Here is a 21,116-nt window from a genome sequence, read left to right as displayed (position 1 = left end):
AAATTTGATGCCAGTATACCAGGTACACAAAAGGGCATATTTAGTTTAGTGCTCCTGAGGAAATGGAAATAACAAAATAATTATAGGAATGTTTTTGTAGTAAATTCTGCCCTGTTTGTGTCTGCTCTTGCTGGCAGTTTGTGCATCCTGTTGGATCAGACCATCGATGGTGCAGAGCCACAGATGGGGAATGATGTTGACCAGATTGTGTCTCTGAAGCCTCGAAAAGACCTAAAACCTGCGTCCTCCAGGGATTAATGACGTCTTGTAGGAAATTGCCCTAATCCAAAATAAATCCAGCGGGATATTCCAGTAATTCATTGCTTGTGGCGACTGTTCTTTTAACCACACACAGACACGTTGGGCAGATCTTTTGTTCTCACGCTTCACTGGCTGTGGCCTCAAGATGTCATTCTAACAGACGTTAGTCAACCGGGACTAAACGTGATTACACAAGAGCGGCATTACAGATGTAAGATAAGTAATCCATTGCAGATTAATGATAAAATGCTTAAAATGTGTATTCGGTTGGATAAATGCAACAGATTTTTGAAACATTTTTCAGTTAAACACATGATTTATTCTACTCTAAAGACTGACATTTTAAAGGCACCATCCATACCCATGATTAACTATTTCAGACTAAAAGGTTTTATTCCAGAAGGCTTTATCTCTACTGTGCAACTAAACTTTTATCTGTGAGAAATACAGCACCTTTAACCTTATTCTTGTAGTTTTAAACGAACAATATGTTTACAGTTATCAATGACATGTTGGTCTGCACACAGACAAATACACTCAAAGAGCAACAGGCTGGTGGTGTTATGAACCACTGTGTCCTGGCAACCTTTGTTAACTACACTGTGCATCTGTGGCTCTGCCTCCCTCTCATCTCCCCCCGCCCCCGCTTCCCTCTCCCCTCTCCCCTCTTCCCGCTACTCTCATCCTTGCTACACTCAGTGTTGCATCCACACTCCCTCTTCCTCCTCCTAAATTAAAATCAACAGGACCAGATCTAGTCATGCAATGTTTTTTTGTTAGAGCCCTCCCTGAGAGAGTAGCATGGCCATGCCCTCCTCACCTCTCATTTTGTCCCCACAGGGTTCCCGCTGCCTTTTGCCAATTAGCCTCGGCTTATGACCCAAACCTAACCAAGCGCTTCCTCTCTTCCAAAACCCGTTACATAAAGAGATCAGGAGTCGGACATATGCCCTTGTGTCTCCTGACGCTGCTGCAGACCCCACGCCCCCGCAGCCAAAGCTGGCGGATGACAGATGATATACAAAAAAAAAGGTTTGGAGAAACAAAAAGGAAACATGAAAAAAAGTCACAGAAGGAAAAGGGAAGGGGAAGAGGCAATGAGGAGTGCATCATAGTCGATCAACCCAGGCTTTTTTAATTGTGCAGTATGTTCTCAATGTGTGGTGTTCTCACATTATCTGTTGCATTGCGATGCAGCATGTGTAGGTCTCTAGACTGATCAATGCAGCATGATTGAGAGGTTTCATCTTGGGATTGGAATGGATTGGTCCAGCCATCCTTTCTCCGGTGAGCAAGGAGGGGAATGGGAGGACCAAAGGTGTTGCCATGGAAGGCGCTGTGCATAAATAACATGGGTATGTAGGAAGAAAAGAGAGAGGATGGGAGAGGGATGTTGCTGCCTCTTCACACTGACATACAAGCACTGAGCCTCTCTGAACCGTCCCATCTAAGCTATCAGCAGAGCTATGATTTCACCTGCATATTCTGTGTAGAGATGTGGTTTAAGTCTCATACATTATCCCCGTGTTGCCTGTGTTATTTGAATTTACTGGCTGCCTTGCTCCCTGCTGTCTGTGGTTTGCAAGTGCAGAGAAAGAAAAAGGGAGAAAGATATTAGAAAGGAAATAGAGAGATGGATAGAGAGTCCTACTTGATGAGACCAGACCCAACAGAACCACAGAGACACTAGGGCCCTCATCAGTCAGGCATAATCCAAAATTCAGACTTGTTCTCACTCTTACTTTTTACCATCTTGCAGTCTCCTCTCTGCTGTCTCACACCCTCGCTCACTGTATCTCTTCCTTTTTCTTATCATATCTGCTACTTCCATTTCCATCGTTGCCATCCCACCCCCCACCCCAATCCCAATCTCTGCTCATGTGGCAAGCTTTACCAAACAGCAAGCTGCCATTGCAGTAAAAAAAAAAGCTGCCTCTGAGCCAAAATTGGATGGTGGGAAAAGAGCAGCGAGCAGTGATTGTGCCCCAGATTGTTGTTTGTGACCTGCCACCTCGAGGTCTGGAGGTTGGAGCACGGCGACTTTGATGTGGTGGAGATGGCAGACTGATATCTTATCTCTGTCTCAGGAGGGGCATTGGTGATGATGGATGTCTATCTAATGGGTCTTTTGTTTCACTCTTGATAAACTCTATTAGACGACACTGCTGGCGTTATTGGTTTAACAACATTCCATCAGGTTCTTGAAGGGCTAAAAAATAATCAAAAATATTTTTTTTTGAATATTCCTGGCTTGCATCTAAACAATCTTCTCCATCCTTGAGCATGAAATGTGAATACTGCTTACCATAACCAAGTTCAAGTTCAAGATTCAAATGATTCAAGAGAATAACAGGCCAAGAAAAGAGATGAAGAGGGCGAGGTTACAATAGATTAAGATAAGCAAGCCTGTGCCGGCTGAGGACTCAAAGGTTACACTGGTTACACTTTCTTGTATCTCACACATAAAATCTCTCCTTGGTGTTTTTCTTTATCACACAGACTGAAATTTGAGTCAGTATCCAACAGATGAGATTACGGTAGTGAAGTATTTCCCCTTGTTCATCTTACTCAATCACTTTTAAAGAATCAATACAACAACCCATGTAGCTCTTCTGTGAGCCCTGTAAACTGAATTTCCATGTCACACACCGAACAACAAGTCAGGTAGGAAAGAATGAAACAAAACAGGCATATGGTGGCGGCTTTATCGATTTAGTCTGATCACTACATCTGGGGAAAAATTTATCTTGGTGAGGTTCAAGCTCCCGACATGCTGTCTGGCCAGACGTATTCGATTTTTTAATCAGGCAATATTTGTTTGAAAATAATCAATTTACTAACATCAAAGTGCAGCTTGCAAATGAGTTTTTGCTCATTACAATGAAGTTGAAAAGCACTGAAAATCAATCCTGGCTTTGTTACGCACATTCTGAATGTGCGTCAAATCCATATTGTGTAGTATGCAAATGCAACAGCAAATGTGAAAAGCATTAATATAATGTTTGTATCAATATTTAAAATCTTCATACTGTAGCTTACTATATCACAATGTCATACTTTCATTATGACGCTCATCTCCACTTTAATTGAATTTACATCAGCACTACACTGTAAATAAACTTAGCTGTGTTTCCCCTCTGCCAAATTTGCATGCATTATTACAAATCAGCAGCAAGATGCAGTCACATCTTTTTCCTCATAAATGAACTATTGCGCTACAGAGCTTGAAGCTTTGCATATCTTTAGCACCCAGTGTGAGAAATGACAGAACTTAGAAATATTTCAACAGTCTTTCAGGGGTCACTTAGCAACTACAGGAGCCTTGAACAATGCAAAACATATAGAAAAAAAACAAGAGGTGCCCTGCCTCAAGGCTTCTGATTGATTTTTACGCTCTCTAGCAGCAAGCCTCGTCTTTCTGTTGACACTTGGACTGCACAATGAGCTTGGACAAACAAAGTACTATTGTTCACAGGCATGCACTTACAGGAATGCTCAGTGCCTCTCCTGCTGATTGTTTCCCTTAGTGCTCATATTCCACACATCACAAAGTGACCAAAGTGTCATAAAGTTCTTCTTCATAAAGTGTTTGAAAAGAAAAAGAGTTCAAGGGAAGGCTTAAACTGATTGCTACTATCTTGCTGTGTAGCAGAAGGACAAAGAGAAGAGGTTACTGGCTTGGCTGAGCTGGGGGCTGACAGCTCAGGGAAGCTCTGGGCAGAGGTAGATAAAGATATCGGAGTGGTTGCATACACACTGAAAGAAGCTAAATGGGAGACGGGAGCTTTTTATGATTCTCAATATTCAGTGTTTCTGGATAGAGGTGAGGGATGATGCGGAAGCACTAAAAGAGAAGAAGGGCAGAAACAGACAGCAGGGCAAAAGAAGACAAACAGAGGCTAAAGGTAAATTGGAAAGATACAGTCAGGTGATGGGTTGTGCGTTTTAAGTTGTTTTTAAGGTGAACAATTTTGAAAAAATATCTAATTGCAAGTATTTTGACTGATATTACATTTGCGATATTAGAGGGAATGATGATTTTTACATTGTTATTCTCAATTTCGTTGAAAAACATATTTAAATGATTATGTTGTGATTTTTGCGGGGATTTAGTCCAAACAAAAATGTGTTCTTAGGTCTGAAGAATATGATGAGCAGGCCAGGACATCTCTGCAGCACGACAATATTTCATTTAAAATGTTTTTGGCATACATATCACCTTTAACAAATGCAGCGACTCCTGCGATTTTAAAACTACAGTAGGCCATATTGCGATTTCGACAAAGTTTCGATTACTTGTTCAGCCCTAGCAACTACTACTCTGCCCTTCAGCAGAACTGTACCGCTAGGGATTGTGAGTCAAAATGTGATGCAGTATTGACACGCGGGCCAGCAACTGCAGCACTGGTCAATACTTAAGAGCACTGCTGCAGATCGATACTGCTCTGTGTAGCAAATGGAACACACTGCTGCACACTCCATACATGCACACAGGCAAAAACTAGCCGGTGGGCATACCACACACACCAGTAAACACATAATAATGTCTCAGCATAACGAATCAAAATTTTCCTATACAAGTTTCAAGCATTAAAGATAAAGCACTGTGAGGATACCATTTTAAAACTCACAGCTCCACATTCATTTCTCCAGAGAGACACTAGTCAGGTAACAGAGAGAGACTGAGGCATGCATGGAAAAAGGTCTTGAAATTAGCAAGCCTTGGAGTGGGAGTGGCCTGGGAGATCTGTTAGGAAACACAGAAATTCTGGAGGGAAAAAAAATGACTTGGAATGTAGAGACATTTCTTTGTCTGCAGCTGCCTCTACAGAGCACACACATATGGCAGATAGCCACGCAGACGTCTAACACAGACAGATCTAGTCAACATACATGTACACGCACCTGTACGTACACCTGTCATTGTACGATTACAGTGAAAATGCATGCAGCTCTTTCATTACATCGTTCTACATCAGTAGACTCTCTTTGGGATTTATTAGGTAAAATCCAGGGGGCCAAATGATGCAGTGAGATGAGAGAGACACAAACACAGAGAGCTGAGATATTGCACGCAACATTAATGCTTCAATTCCCACATGGTTCATACTTGAAACGTACAGACACAGCTGCTCACAGATGAGGCTATTTCTGACCAATAGACACAACAGCCTTTCCTCCATTGCACACACACACACACACACTAATCCATAGTTCACTTAACAATGACTTGGCACTGTGCTCACTGAACTACAACAAAGTATGTATGTATGTCTGCGTGTGTGTCTGCGTGTGTGTGTGTGGGGGGGGTTAAGTAATGCCCCAGCTGGGTTCCAGCAAAGTACAGCAGAACACACTCCTGTTGTTCTTCCTGACCCCCAAGACAAGGCTCGGCCAGGCACGCACACAGAACCTCAAACAACCCTAAACTCCTCCTGACTGAGCCAGCCCTCCACACACACACACACACACACACACACACACGCACACACACACACACACACGCTCTACTCCAAAGTGCTTCCTCCCTCCCTGAAGTCTGAACATGGATCAGGGGAGCAATAGGCTCCATTAGCCCACCCTTGGTTCCCTCCCTTTCTCAGGAGATATTTCCTTTAGTTGTGTAATTACTCTGAATGAATAAGACACCCTTGAGCACTAAAATCTGTGTGACTTTGTCTGAAGAAGAAATCTTGGCCTGAAGGCAGCGATAGTGACTCTTGGCTGCAACTACGTGTGAACCACTCCTCTTGGCTTGCACAGTGAGCACAGCAAATCAGTGTAAAGTATAACTAAAAGTTATCTCATTTCAATTTGTTGAATCATGCCCTAAATGAACACTGTTAAAGTCATTCTACAAATATTTATAAAGATAAAAGGTCTGACAAACCTATCACTACCCACAGTATGCATCCACACATGTCCATGCAGGGCATATTTCATTAAAAAATACAAACTGTCATCAAGGCCACTGCTCTCCGCCTGTCTCTCTACACGTCATGCCATGCCAGCTAGATAAGCAGGACTCTCATCATGCTGTTGAAGAAACACCATCAAAAAAGTTCCACTTCCTTTCAACTCTTCACCTCAGCATTTCTGACAGGAACAGCTCTCAAGTCAAACTCTCTTATGAGGCATTTCAAAGCGTAACCACTTCAAACAAACAGGTTCATTGCACCAATGGGATTTCATATAACTTGGAGGGTTTTCAAAGAGAATGCGGTCTTAATATGGCCACAGTGCAGTGGTGTTTGAGAATATTGCCACTGTTTTTGCACCACGTGGGCAGCAGCTCAAACCCAATGCCCAGCATGTGACCGGCAGACCAACGTAGAGTGCCCGACTTAAACCATCACATGCTTAACTTACGCTCGACCGGTCAGAGGTAATCTTTCATGATTGGCAGACACATTAAATATGAGATGCGCTTTACAATCACATGCTGCACTCATGCTGTGCTGGTGAAGGCTAATCCAAAATCATTGATATTCACATCAAACATGAGGCCAGCTGTCCGTCAAATAGGGCAAAGCCCAGACTGGGGTGCAAACTCTTAATAAGTAAAGAGAATTTCCTCAAAAGGCATTGTTGTGTGAAATAATCAGTAGGAGCATTATACAAAAAAGTTGTGAATGATTAAAAGAATAACAGATGTCCTTTTATATTTCAAACAGAAGTTGCTGCCCAAAGTGTTAAATGTGGATATAAAAATTGAGATGTTGAAATAGTGCTGGATCTGCAGGCTGTCACCAGTAAGCAAACACTTGGTTTCAGTTTGGATTTGTACTGGAATGTTTACACAGACCATGCTATCGCACTCCAAATGGATCAAAGCATGTGAGTATGTGTTTTTTCGAGGGTAATCTGAGGGTAAATACATGTCAACTACTTGCCTGTTGTAGACAACTATTTCCTTGCAAAGCAATTAAGCTTTTAATTTAATATCATGCAGCAATCACGGTCAATAATAAACGGCAGAGAAGAAAGAAGGTCAGAACATAGTAACGCAGTAATCAACAATGGACTGGTTGGATTTAACCAGTACAACACTTGGACTTTGATAAGTGATAGAAACACAAACATAGGAATGCACCCGCCCACATACACACAGAAACTCCCAGTTAGGAGGCAGAAACACATGCACACACACGATAAACACAGAATTTCAAGACAGCCATCAATTTCTATGCCACTACAGGGAACTGATTTTCCATTAGGCTTTAGACGGGATACAGCAACCCTGAATTTATCGCTAACAGCGCATGGCTTTGTGTATCTGTGCTTACAGGCAAACTCACATAAATACACCACCATGTTGAAGTTCAGAGTCCAGTGACTACTGCTCCGCTTAATGACCCAGCAAGAGACAGACACTGCTGAGTGACTGGAGTGGCGCCAATTGACAATTTGTGACATTGTTGTGACATTTCCGACCAGCCATTATCTGCAATTGGCCGTAATTCAGTGGTGCTGCTGATTTCTTAATTTTGCCTTCCCCACAACTAACAGACAACGTGGCTCATCTCCTCCCAGACGGGGCATAGGGCTTAGCTCAGACCTCTTCCCCTCCTAATCCTCCTCTTTTTTCTCTCTTGTAGTCCCTCCTCCCTCTCTCTCACTCTCCTCCTCATCGTTTTCTTCTTCTTCTCTCTCTCCCCCCATTATTGTACTTCTGCACTGAATTGAAACAGCCTGTAGCCTGCGACAGAGAATGTCAAATGCCTTCTCGTCCTCATTACAGAGTTTCCCGAGGCGCCCCTTTCCACCAAAAGGCATTCATTTCTCATGCACTTTCAGAGTGTTCACCCCTGTTGCTACCAACCAAACACAAAGGCAAACATGACTGTCTTAGAGCAGAGTTATTATTATCATCTCACATTTACATAAAGTTTTTTCACATAAACTCATTTTTCTCCTACTTATGTTTATGAGTGACTTGCCAGTGCAGACAATTCATCATAAAGCAAGTACACTGCTATTACAAAAATATATTATTTATGTATCATCAAATGGCCTTTGATTCCACAGGATTGGAAAGGAAGGCTCAAAATAGACTACGGAAGGCACCTTGGAACAGGGTTAATAGAAAAAAAAATACTGGATGTGAAGGAGATGAAAAGAAGCTTGACAACTAATCACAACAGAAAATGCCACAAAGCGAGAGCTTTAGGGTTGTATGGTTTGACAGATTATCATTTCATACTGCAGCAACCATTTCTGTGTGCATGTGTGTGCACGTGTATGTGCACAGCTGCAGTGCTGCATTGCCAGAAGAGAAGTCAGACCTAGCTCCCAGAGAGATCCCCGATAGGACTGGGATCAAGGAACAAGCTAATTGGTCTCACTGCACTGTCTTCCTCCTGCTCCGTTATTGTTAAACTCAAATGTGCACACACACACACACACACACATTCACACACATTCACACATGCCCAACAGCACTCATCTTTGTTCTGAGCTCACCCCAAAACTCCTACGTACAATCGTGGTCTTACACTGTTACATGGTGGTAGTAGGAGTCTGAGATGATTCCGTTTACTTGTCCTCAGGTGAGTGGGGTTCAAGTAGAAGTAAGCCTCTGTGTCACTTTAAACCCTGCACTGCCTGCCTTTCTCTTTAAATCTTTAAAGGGAGAATAGTAATACACTATATCCCCATTCCCAGGGCTTGGATGTTGGCAGGTGTAATTGATACTGTTTGGTAGTTAAGCAACGTCACACGATAGTTATCCTCAATACTGTGATCAGCCACACTGGTGGTCAAGGACAGCAACAGACGGAACGCACTCTTGTCAGTCAAACAACAGGCTTTCAGAGATTGAGACAATTAATTTCATGTTCAATCTGATAGAGCAGCATGGCGACACACATGCAATGACAAACATTATCATCCTTCAATCTGGAAAAACAGGCTCCAGCTGGAAATACAATACTGCTTAGAAACTCCCCCGAAACCAATGAACAAGTGTGGTTAGTTTTACATACATGCCTTATAGGCAGTCCTCCCTCTGGAGACAAAGCGAAGGCACTGATGAGTTTTACATGAGGAGGTAAACTGATGTGCATCAAACTGCATTATCTGCACCTGCTCCCTATGAGCCAAAAGATGTCCTTAACTGTGTTGTTGCTACCACTACTTGGGGGGAGAAGTCCCCGGTTAATTTCACATCAAAAACAACACTTGAGTTACCACAATAGGTTCACTGAACACAACATCTTTTGATGATGTTTACATGCACTCCATTAGGGGCATTGTTCCCCTTCCCATCAACAGACCCGCTTTCCTTTGAGGCAAGTAGCCACACAAACGAGGAGTATAAAGCCTGCTCTACTTTAGCCAGTCTCCCACATAAACCATCCATAGATGAGCAAGAGGAAAACAGAAGGACAGAGAAGATAAAAAGCGAAAAAAAGGGAGGATGTGGGGGGGTGGGGGTGGGGGGTGGTTTGACAGAGCACAGAGAAGAAAGAAAGCGCGGGGCCACTTATGCGTGCTGCCACCCTGCATCACCAAGCAGCCAATGATGGATGAATAGAGGAACATCCCAATAATAGCAACAACTTGGACACCAAACAGGATCATTAGCTAAGTAACAGCAGGCTTTTGGGGAATCACATAGATACATGTGTGCCTCTAAGTGTATTTATATTTGTGTATGTTAAAATCTATCAAGTATGGCTTCATTTGTCAAACTACTTAGCAGCAGTTCCAACTGCAGAGATGACTGACAAATGTGTTTCTATTTGTAAGGTCAAGGTCTGAGGATTAGTGTGAAACCAGTAGGTAAACAACAATCTGTAAACCATGGACTTCAACTCAACCCTGTAACAGCTTGCTTCATCCACAACAAAGTCAAACAAAGACTGTCACGCTCTTTCTTTGGCCTTGTTACGACTCTTGATCATCAGTTATTCATGCAAATGTGTTATTTGCTGGAGACAAAGCTGATCATATATTTGCATATCGTAGCGGCAGTGCTCGCCGTTGCATTGAGATAAAAAAACGGACAATAAAACAGGGTAAACAAACAGATGGCTGGAACAAACAGAGCACTAAGAGAACAGAAGGGCTGAGATGGAAAAGAAAACACAGGTATCAAGGACTTGCACAGATTGACGCCCACACTGTCTCATCTACACCATTTATGGACTATGCTCCGTGTTTTAGAATATAACAAGTCGCATATATTTTACATTTCTGCCTGCAATTTTACAAAACATGCCTACTGAATGTTTGTAGAATCAGTGATTTACTCATTTAAGCAGCCATTGGTTTGTATTTCAGTCATTTCAGTTAAATCATAAAAATCCTCTTGCAAAGAACTTGAAGGTTGGATTGCTAATACAACAGTAATCATTTCATCACCTTTACTATATTTTTTAAATGGGGCACCATTGTGAGCAAGAAAGTTGAGAGCATGCAAGAAACATACAAATTCACACAATCAGAATATCCATGAATGATTATTGTTTGAATTTGTGATGTGATTTTCTGACAACATATTGTAGCTAGCGAATATCTTTTTGGTCGCTTGTTTGTTTTTTGGCAGCTAAATGTCAAGTCTCAGATGTTGGAGATTATTCAAACACAACAAGGAGCATTCTTGATCTCATGAACTTAATGAAAACTAAACTGTCTAAAAATTACTAATATGTAGTACAAACAGACATTAGTTAGTAATCTGGTAAATATACTAAAACATGAAGAAACAATTGTATTGTCCTTTAATGATGATGTGGCTGTGTATTTGCTATATGCAGGAGTTCAAAGGTTGTGGTAACCCACTAAATGATCATCTACCATAGGCAGCTACATATGAGTATTCCTGTAAGTTACTGTGGTCTCACGGTCACAAAGAAATCACTCTCAACCACAAACCGTACCACATACCATTCAATGTATGTGAAACTCACAGCAGAGGTGAGTAAGTCATCAACTGCATCACTGCAAAATCATAGTTTTTAATTTAGAATCACACCATGTGAGAGTCTGTGTGTGTGTGTGTGTGTGTGTGTGTGTGTGTGTGTGTGTGTGTGTGTGTGTGTGTGTGTGTGTGTGTGTGTGTGTGTGTGTGTGTGTGTGTGTGTGTGTGTGTGTGTCTGTGTTTTACATCCCGGTGGGGACTTGGGGACTAACCAAGGACTTGTGACACCGTGGGAGCAAAGAGAGAAAGAGAGACATCCACTGCCTTAGCCCTAATCTTATTTCAGCTGCCATTGAGGTGGCAGGCAGAGGGGAAATGATGTGACAGTGTCACATATTGCCAAACATTTGTATTGAGAGCTTTCCCTTTGCTTGCTCTTTTGCTGTGTGATGGGGCTTCTGGGTGCCCTCAAGATACAGAGGGCATATTGTCTACCTTCAGCCAGAACAAATATGATGAATCAACAATGCTAGTGACAAGACATAAAGTAGGCATTACATTTTATGCAACTACATTTTTTTTTTTACACCAGAACTAAACCTCAATTCATACTGCCAAGAGGCAGTCTTGTAATCAGGATTTTGGTACTTCAATCTATGCTGTGAAATAACTTGGCAAAAAACAAAGGAGATGATTTTCTGCCACATTTGAATGCTAGGGAGCTAACACCTTAATTTCAGACACCAGCAAGTAATATTTGCAAAGCAAGCACACAGCCCTAACATTAGTATAAAACACACATCTCATGCGACACAGTCAGTTGTGCTCACAGGGCTGAAACAAGACAGTCTGCATGTTTCATGACAAGAGGATGTATTTCTTCTCACTCCCATATGTCCAGTCTGGAGCAGTCTCGTGCTAAACTGCTGTGAAAGGTTATGCAGGTCAACTGACGGATGGGTGGGCTGTCAAGAAGAATCTGAACTTTATCCATCATTTGTGCATGTGTGTTTATATGTGCATATGTTGAGCGCCCGCACCTGTGTCTGCATGTGTATTTACTTCTCAACCTAGCTGAGGCGCCTGTCTCAACACAGACGTGTTGAATCAGTGTGAGCTGGGCTACTTTGCCAGCTCCAAAGGAGCCCCCTGACACATGAGCTCTTAGGCAGCCTGGGCACACAGACAGCAGCAATGCCATCCCATAACAGCTCTGCTAAACCCTGGACCAGTCAAAAGGAAGTCTAATGTCATGAGAGCAGAACAAGTCTGGCCATTAGTCCTCCCTGGAATAGCTTAAGGCAACTTCCATTTCCAAAGCCAAATTTTAGTCCTTTCAAGTCAACAGATTTGAGCCAGTTCTTTTTCTCAAGTTTTAATTTTTTCCTCAGCCAAGTCCAGGCCATTTTGCTCAGTTAGTGACTCTCTGGAGGATTGAAATTCAGTCAGTCCTATAATTAGTCAGTGGTGTAAAGACACTTCAGATTGAATCCAAAAGGCCTGTTGACATCAGGTCATTCAGGACGGTTTAAGATGTTGACACACCTCATCTTTTACACATTAGAAAGGTAAAAATCTACATTATAGTTACACCAGCTTGGCCACATTCCTCTTTAATGAATGAACCACTTGAGAGTGGTTTTCTGGGGAGATGTTTCAGTGTGATAGCTTGACTGGAATCATAACAGGTTAAGAGACTTCAAGGCTACGCCACCTTGAAACCACTTTTCATTTACAGGACATGTGCCAGAGATATGATGAATGACTGGCATACAAATGATGAGCCTTGAATGATGCAGTTTCGATACATCATAGAAAATAAATAGAAAAAAAAACATGCCATACACATGCCAGGACAAAGGACAGGAATGGTAACCAAAGAAAAGACAACTTTAAAAATAAAGATAAGCCTAGACATTTTCTAAAGACTCAAAAAGTTATTTTTATGTTGTGGTACTGATCCTCCTCTGTATCCCCTTTCTAAAATGTGATCCTTCTAGAAATCTAAGCATATTCTAGTGTTGTATTGTTCAAAAACGGAAAACAATAAAAGCTAAAGGCCTGAGATTTAAATGAAAAATGCCTTGATGAAAGAAGCAACTGTCTTCTTGAAGTAGAAATGTTCACCACTAGCAGGGAGGGGTGTCATGGAAACAATGTTAAACGTCTGCTAGAACAAGCACCTGTTGCTAACAATACACTGGTGGAACTTCATAGCAGTTGACTGTGGTCAATGAATCTGAAATAACCGCATTCCACACATGATCACCATTCCCAGATGAACACTCAAGCCTTCCTGTGGGACACACAATGAGTCAAAGTCATTTGACAAAGCACTACAAGAGGAATGTTTCAAACTATGACATCATTACCGGTTTTGACTAATTATGTAATAAAACTGTAATAACACATTAACCATACTGACATTTTTAGAAACATGATCTGCTAGAGTGTCTAGAGTGAAGTCTTTACCAGTGTTCAGTATGACTGAACAAATTGTTCTTACTGCTGTTGTTGAAATGAACCCTGGAAAAATGACAGACAACAGCTGACGTGGCAACCAATGAAAATATTTATTCAGCATCAACATCATACGCAAGAAAAACACGTTGACAACAACACACAGCTGAAGGTGACCATGAGGACAGGAAATACAAATTTACATTTGAAAGGACCGCAGAGCCTATTCATCCACATGCAGCTCACATTTTGAACACCAGGTTGCATCAGGGTCAAAGGGTGATGGGCAACATACAATACGTGCTGCCCTAAATAAACACAACATGACTTGGTCACCACCCCTAAAACAGGTGCGAGCACTCCACTCCGCAAACCTGGACAGACCTCTCCCCTTAGAGAGGACAGAACTGAGGTTTCTTCACAGCCTCTTAACAATGGTTGAATTTATTTGTAGTAACACATCATATCTGAAAGCTGTTCAAATAAGCTGCCTTGTTATTGTACGGTAGGCTTGAATAACTGGTACCAGTAGATACTCCAGTGATTGCATCACTACAATGTCAGGATTGCAGCAAGACAAGTATTTCTGCTTACTTTAAACAGTGAGTAATGTGCATGTGATCTATGGAGTCAATTTGCTCCAAGACCTCAGAGAGCTGGCAACGGGAAGGCTGCTGCCAAAGCCCAGGTGCAAATTTGTCACTGTGTGTGTTTTGGCCTTAAAAAAAAATAAAAAAAAAATAAAAAAAAAATAAGCCAAACACCTGACAACCAATCACACACTCACAGATGCAGAGAGAGTAAGTCCTCTTTTCATTTCTGGGGCAGAAAGATTCTGCACGTTGTGTCCTGGGATTGGCTTATTAGCAGAAAATAAGAGAATTCATTCATGAGCAGAATACTGAGAAGGCAGTCTGTCAAAACAGATACAATCACTGGTCACTGTGAGCTCAATAGCACCCTCTGCAAAGGCAAAACATCATGAATAAGAGCTGTGAGCCAAGCAGACTATTAGAAAGACGTCCTCCTGTTGTCCTTGATTTTTTATAAAGATCAGTCCCTTGAGCACATGCAGCAACTCCGGATGCGTTAGCTGCCTTAACAGGGATAAGATTGGACCCGATCAATAACCTGTTAGGGAAGCTAAGGAGCATTGCAAGCTAAATTGGGTGCTGGGATCGTGACACCCATGAATTCTAATGAGGACACTCAAGGAACCTCATCTCCACAGAACATTCTGTCTCACCATGGATGGAGGAAGGAGTACACAAGATGCAGAAAATGGCTGCCTCCCATGTGCAGTGGTGGCAGAAGTACTCAATTTTCATAATTAAGTAAAAGTACGGATACAGTCTTATGTAGATGTATACACTCGCACAGACTTCACTTGGTTAAAAACTTGGTAGCCTATGATGTTACAAGTCACGGTGGATATTTTACAAGCACAGACCAGGTAAAGCAGTATTGAACCCCCAGGGTACAGATGTTGGTTTCGGTTGTTTGATGGGCTGCATTAACAAGCCCACAAGCGGCTCACCTGCTGCCATGATAACGGATCGAGGGTGGAGAAATATGGAACAAAAGACGAGTTCTGTGTCTTGTAGGCAACTTTATGAAACGTAGGCTTACTGCTGATGGAGAAAGTGGAATAGACGGGGAATCACGATGCCTGCTCAATATCGATACAGCATTATAAATTATCATGAATCACAATAAGGAAAACTGAGAGGACAAGTGGATATTTCCTATATGTGGGGAGGATAAGTCTGCATTATTGCTCTGCCGTTGTGGTAGTATCACCTTCAGACCGTCTGACAGACACAGAACCCCATTTGGGACTTTGGGTATGTTAAGATGAGACAAGGAGGGGGAGACCAAAACTAACTGAAACATTTCACTCAATTCACAATCTCACCAAAAATCCACACATTCATTTCAGAACCTCTGATAAAGTGCAGCTCCCAGTCCCAAACAGAGCAAAGTTGGCTTCAGTTTTCAGATGTTTATATTGCAAAACTCTACCAGCTACGTTACACACACCTGACACCACAATGCTCTCACTACAATCCTAAGAAGCCTGAATAGAAACCTCTTCTAGAAAAATCCAGTGCTGGTTTGAACAGACCTCTGCAAACTCAGACCTCATGAAGTCTGATAAGACTGGGGGCCAATCTCCTTGGTCATTTAGTGAAGCAGCAACTGTTCCATTAGGGTCTGAGCTGCTTGTATCTGATGCTGGCTGTACATCTCTGGCTGTGCTCGTACTGGCTGAGGCTGCCTCTGTCACCTGGGGCTGAGTGACCTGCTAAAAAATTCTGTACTGGGTCTGTGTTGGTACTGACTGAGGCTGGATGTAGGATCAGATGTGGATGTGTTCCTGTACTCGCTGATGATCCAGCATCTACTCTACTGACAAACTTAAGCATAGCCCCTGTAAATTATAGATATTTTCATGTTATCAGCTGCATTAGGCCCATTCAGACAGGCTCCTCCAGATTTCCTTCCCTTTCCTTTCCAATACATTTTCAAATATAAAATACTATTTATAAAATGACTTGGCTGAATATGTGATGCTTATTATTTACTGAGATGTGAGTGATTTAGATCAGACTTGTAGAGGAGAGAACACATGTTTACCTGACTGTTGTGAGGCGGGGCCATCCAGTTCTGCGCTGGACTATCACTGCATATACCGGTGTCGCATCAACTGGCTGAAGTTGTCACTTTCCACCACTGCCCGTATGACGTTGTGTCAATCTGTGCAGCTGTTTGTTTAAAAGGTGATTTCATCCAGTTTGTCTGTCCATGTCTAAACAGCATTATGTCTGCTTGTGTCCTATCAAAATTATGATGCAGGCTCAGTCCAGCCAGCAAAAGCAGTTCTAGCATAAAGTCATCATAAATGTAGCCTAACATATGTTAGTAGAATTTTTCATTTTGTTTCTCAAAACGACAAAGGAAGATATAAAAAAAAGAACAAGGAAGCTTCCTTAGTGAGACATGAAATACTCACTCGCCTCAATGTTCTAATGGCACGCAGAGACTTGGAAGAAACACCAGCGGTGCTGCAGCTCTGTGAGCACAAGGGGCCACAGCAGCAGCTGGCTGAGTAGGTAGTGACTGTGAAGGTGTGAGGAGTGTGGTGGGCTTTATATCCGTTTGATATTAAATGTTGTCAGGAGCACAAACAGAATGAACAGAAATGGATTATTTGAGGTGGAGTAGCACTAAACTAAACAGCTGAGTGGGCTGCACTGGCAGAATGAGTATTGACGAAGGCACATCAGCGCAGGCACAGGGCCAAGTATGAAGTACCACAGCCAACCAAGAGATTGAACTAGGAGATTGAGTCTTCTCAATTGATTTATTTCCCTTTCTTTACCCTGAGTGTAAAGAAAGATCCCAACTGGTTGAACGGAGGTATGCGCAAGTCCACTCTACACAGACAGGCAATCCATCTTAGTCTTATCACTACCCTCCAAAATAAACTCCTGAGATCTATGGGAGAATGAATCCAGGAAAGTCAAAACAGCACTACCTTACATATTCCTTCAGGTTCACAAAAATCAGATATAGTAGGAATATGATCAAAATTATAGAGAAGACTTTCTGGCATTATTCAAAAGCATGGTGAAGGAAGCATGCATTTGTGTTCTCCATGATTGTGTTTTTACCTAAAAAGGCAACTTGAAGTGGAAATTAATTCAGATGTGCCTTCATTTTTCATTACTATGCATGCTTGCACATACACATATGTAGGCAGCTCACACAGACTTGTTACTTGCAGACATGATTGGAAATACTCGCTGTGCGGAAAGTCTGAAATAGCAAGTGTTGACTTGATGAACAGTAGGCAGAATCATTTCAGACATTCACAACAGAGAATCAATACTATAATCATGATTAATGGTAACAAAATCGTTTTCAGTCCTGAGATTATTATTGCTCATTCGCTATTCTTGCTCCTTCTCACTCTTTCCGCTCCCTCCCATTGTCAGCACTCCTCTCTCTTTGACCCCATTTGCTTTTCTCTAAACCTGTTCATCATCTCTTTTTGCCCCTCCCAGTTTAAATCCAATATATCCTTCAAAAAAGAACCCTTCTCAGGAAAAAAATTTGAGGCAGCAATGTGCCAGCTGCCTCTTCTCTCTGTTCCCGTTATTGCCTCTGCTTCAACACCATGGGGATGTTTCATAAAGAACCAGCAAGAAACAAAGTCCCAAAATGGGCTCTCCAAAGAGGGTAGTGAGTGCATCTGGAGGAAACTCAGTTCAATCAACTATCAGATATGCTATCCCCTGTATCCCTCTATCCCCATCTGCACCTGTGTATTGATTCATAACAGTCCATTTCTCTCATGCCGCCTCTATTTCCCTTTCACGGTCAGCTGCTCACAGCTACACAGAAGGGTCAGTTTCTTAGTTAAACACATCAGGGTCAGACAGTGACCACTTGCAGGTCCAGCCCAGCAGTGCAGCAAAGCAATGACAATGTTAATGTATGATAAAAAAGGGAAAAAAACATTTACCATAACAATTGCATAGCTGTGCCAGTCACTGATTTATGTTTTCAAAGGCAAGTTTAACATGGCTTAATTAACCATGATCTCAATATAATGTTTTGGTGTTTATTTTGAAAATGTAAGTAGCTGGTGCAAGGACTGCAACTACTTTACTTTCTCTCCACTTACTATTTTTCATTTGTGAAAGCAGCATTTGTGTACTTGTTTACTTCTAACTGTGGTAATCAGTGTCCTTTTGGAGTAAAATACAAAACACTTTTAAGTACATGGCAATATGAAATCACAGTGAAAATCGATTTTAACAATGTGCATCAGTAAAAATAGGTGAAAAGGGATGAGCAGTATTTATGTAGCCTAACCGTGGAGATTATTGTTCCTCATGATATAGGAGCTGACATGCTTTGGTCTGTTATGCATATGCGCTGTTTAGAAGCTGACCTCAGCTTATCTCAACAGGGATAAACAGCTGCAGGGATGGCTCACTGTTGGAGAGAGACCAATTAGGAGTCAAGCTGAGGAAAGGAGGACAGGAGTCCCTGAAGAAGAGTTTTTGTGTGTGCGTGCGTGCGTGTGTATGTGTGTGTGTGTGTGCGCGTGCATATCATCAAAGTACACTGTCCATTTCCACCAGCAGCAACCTGGAGACACTGCTGCTGCTGACATCTCAGCATGACCATTCAGCAAGTAGAAAGAGGCAGTCTTGGTGAATCAGCACGCACTCATCTCCACTGCCTTTAAACATCCCTGCCAAGTCATGGTGCCTGCCAGTGAGAGGCATGGCTCATTTGAAAATGCTATCCTTGTTGCTGGACTGTTCATTACCGCAGTGCGGCTCTATGGACAGTATTAGTAAGGTAAATTGAAGAGGGATGCCATGTCACTAAACATCTGGGGCAGATTTGGGGAGCTCTGCCATTAGCTGATGGTTCCAGGACTGTAAAAAATATGCAGGAATCACTAAATGAGCAATCATATAGGGCAACCCTTCATTCTCCTCCTTCCATCATTAATGACTTTGTTTGACTTTGTCTCTCATGCACTGCAGGAAAAGGACCAAAGAAATGCAAGACAGGAAGAGGCAAAGGTATAAGCTGCTGTTAGACAGGGGGAGTGGACTAAGAGATTGTGAGGCGGTGCAGGGCTGTGAGTTGCAGAACGAGAGGGAGGAATGGAGGAATGAAAAAGAGTGTAAGAAGCATGCTTTGGTATTCATAGCAGCCGCTGGCTTCTGGGGGACTTCAGTATGCCCATCCACTCGCACCGTCGTCCCTCGCCGCTGACGGGCTGGCAGGGCGGAGGGTGGAGAAGTGTGACAGGTTTGGGGAATGAGCCGGGAGAGCAGCCAGTGGGAGCGGATGATGGGTGGATGTCACATCAGGTGTACAGCTGAGATACACATATACACAACAACCACACAGAAAATAGGACACAGCAGAGAGAGCACAGAGGAGAAGGGTGCCAGTAAAGCTCCATTTGCACTTACTGAACAGCCTCCACATTTAGAGCTGCAGGAGGAGCGTGAGGTGAGAGGAGGAACACGATTCAAGAATATTTTACAACCCAGGACCATTGATTGTCGCAAAGCTTAAGTCGTATTTCATTAAAACATATTTGACTGTTCTGATGGTCCCTGCAACTGTCAAGTATTGTTCATGGACCTTTTGGTACCTTGGTGCATTCAAAGTGTAAAGAGAATGGACTGTACTCTGGTACCTAAGCTTTCTGGTTACAGTGAAAGTGACACTTCAAACCTGGGCTCCACTGCAGATATGACAAAAGGCAGCGACTAGAACAGGAAGTTACAGTTTCCATGGGGAGAAGAGCCCCAGAACCTGAGCGATCCTGACAGCTCCACTCAGCTTGTTTAGAGCAGCTTCGTCATAGAAGCCCTAACTGCACCATGGGGAGGGGGGGGGGGACCACATTAACACAGACTGTGTGCTTGCTGCTCTGCTGCGCTGCTGATGGCAAATGTATAAAGTGTTAACATCAATATGATAACACCAGTGAGACAAAAGAAAAGAAACTGAGATTACCTATTTTAAAGAGAAGCCAAAATATTCCACTCTGTAGCAGTGTAATACAAAATGGTTAGCTTTGTTTGGTGTTGTATTTTTATACATATATTTATTTTAACATAAGACCTGCATCAACAATGGATTCTGAAAGCAGGACTTTTTTCAATAACCAGAGACATCAATGGTAAATTTTTGGTGGGAGACTGTGCTAAGACTCAACAATTTGCAAACTACTAAGTCTAAAAATAATGCTGTAGAAATATTGTGAGCCAACTGTCTGGTGTGATGAAGAGGTTTCTCATCTGTATCTCGTTGTCTGATGAGATACTGTAACAGCATACAACTTGCCAACACTAAATGTGACGAAACCTCCTGGTCCACAATATTCATCCCTGTGCTATCCCATACTGTCAATGTGTTTTTCTCTACAAGGTCATCTTTAATTGGGCTAAATCTGTTACCTACGTCAAGTTGAAATCTAATTAAAGTATCATGTTTTTGCACTAATCTGTGGAGATAGTAAGTTCTCTAAACATGTAAGATTCCCAGAGAACACCGATATCTATTACTCTGATGCCTGAACTATAGCATCTCCCTATCAGCCAGCTGTCCTCGCCCTGACAAGGAGTGAGACAAAGGCAAATAACTAGTGCTGGAAGGTCAGGTGGCAGCAGCCTCAAACGAGAGGATAGGGCGAAGGACAAGGTCATGCTCGGGGTCTGCTAATGACCCCGAGCATGACCTGTACATAAGTCATACCTAGGGTTGTGCAATGTCTCCGACATATCTTAATTGTTTTTTTCACAATGTGTAAGCAGACATTATGGAGTAGGCTACGTCACTCAGAATGCAAAAAACAATCAAAAAAACGTTGTCCGTGCATTAATTGCGTCATGCATACAGTACACAGATGTCAATCTGCACACTGTTTGTCGAAAGATCGGTTGCTATTAAAGACCACAAACTAACCACTGCACAGAACATCAAGCAT

At 42.3% G+C, this 21,116-nt stretch overlaps 1 pseudogene; it reads right to left on the bottom strand.

The window, feature by feature from the left end:
* LOC119905169 overlaps positions 1-21,116 on the bottom strand; it is a 118,350-nt pseudogene that overhangs the window by 92,381 nt on the left and 4,853 nt on the right.

Source organism: Micropterus salmoides, unplaced genomic scaffold (genome assembly GCF_014851395.1).
Source record: "Micropterus salmoides isolate LMB-PRFRI ecotype aquatic unplaced genomic scaffold, ASM1485139v1 Ms_hic_scaffold_16, whole genome shotgun sequence".
NCBI classification, from domain to species: domain Eukaryota; kingdom Metazoa; phylum Chordata; class Actinopteri; order Centrarchiformes; family Centrarchidae; genus Micropterus; species Micropterus salmoides.
The sequence above is the reverse complement of the archived record's forward strand: the minus strand, read 5'-3'. Positions and strand labels throughout refer to the sequence as shown.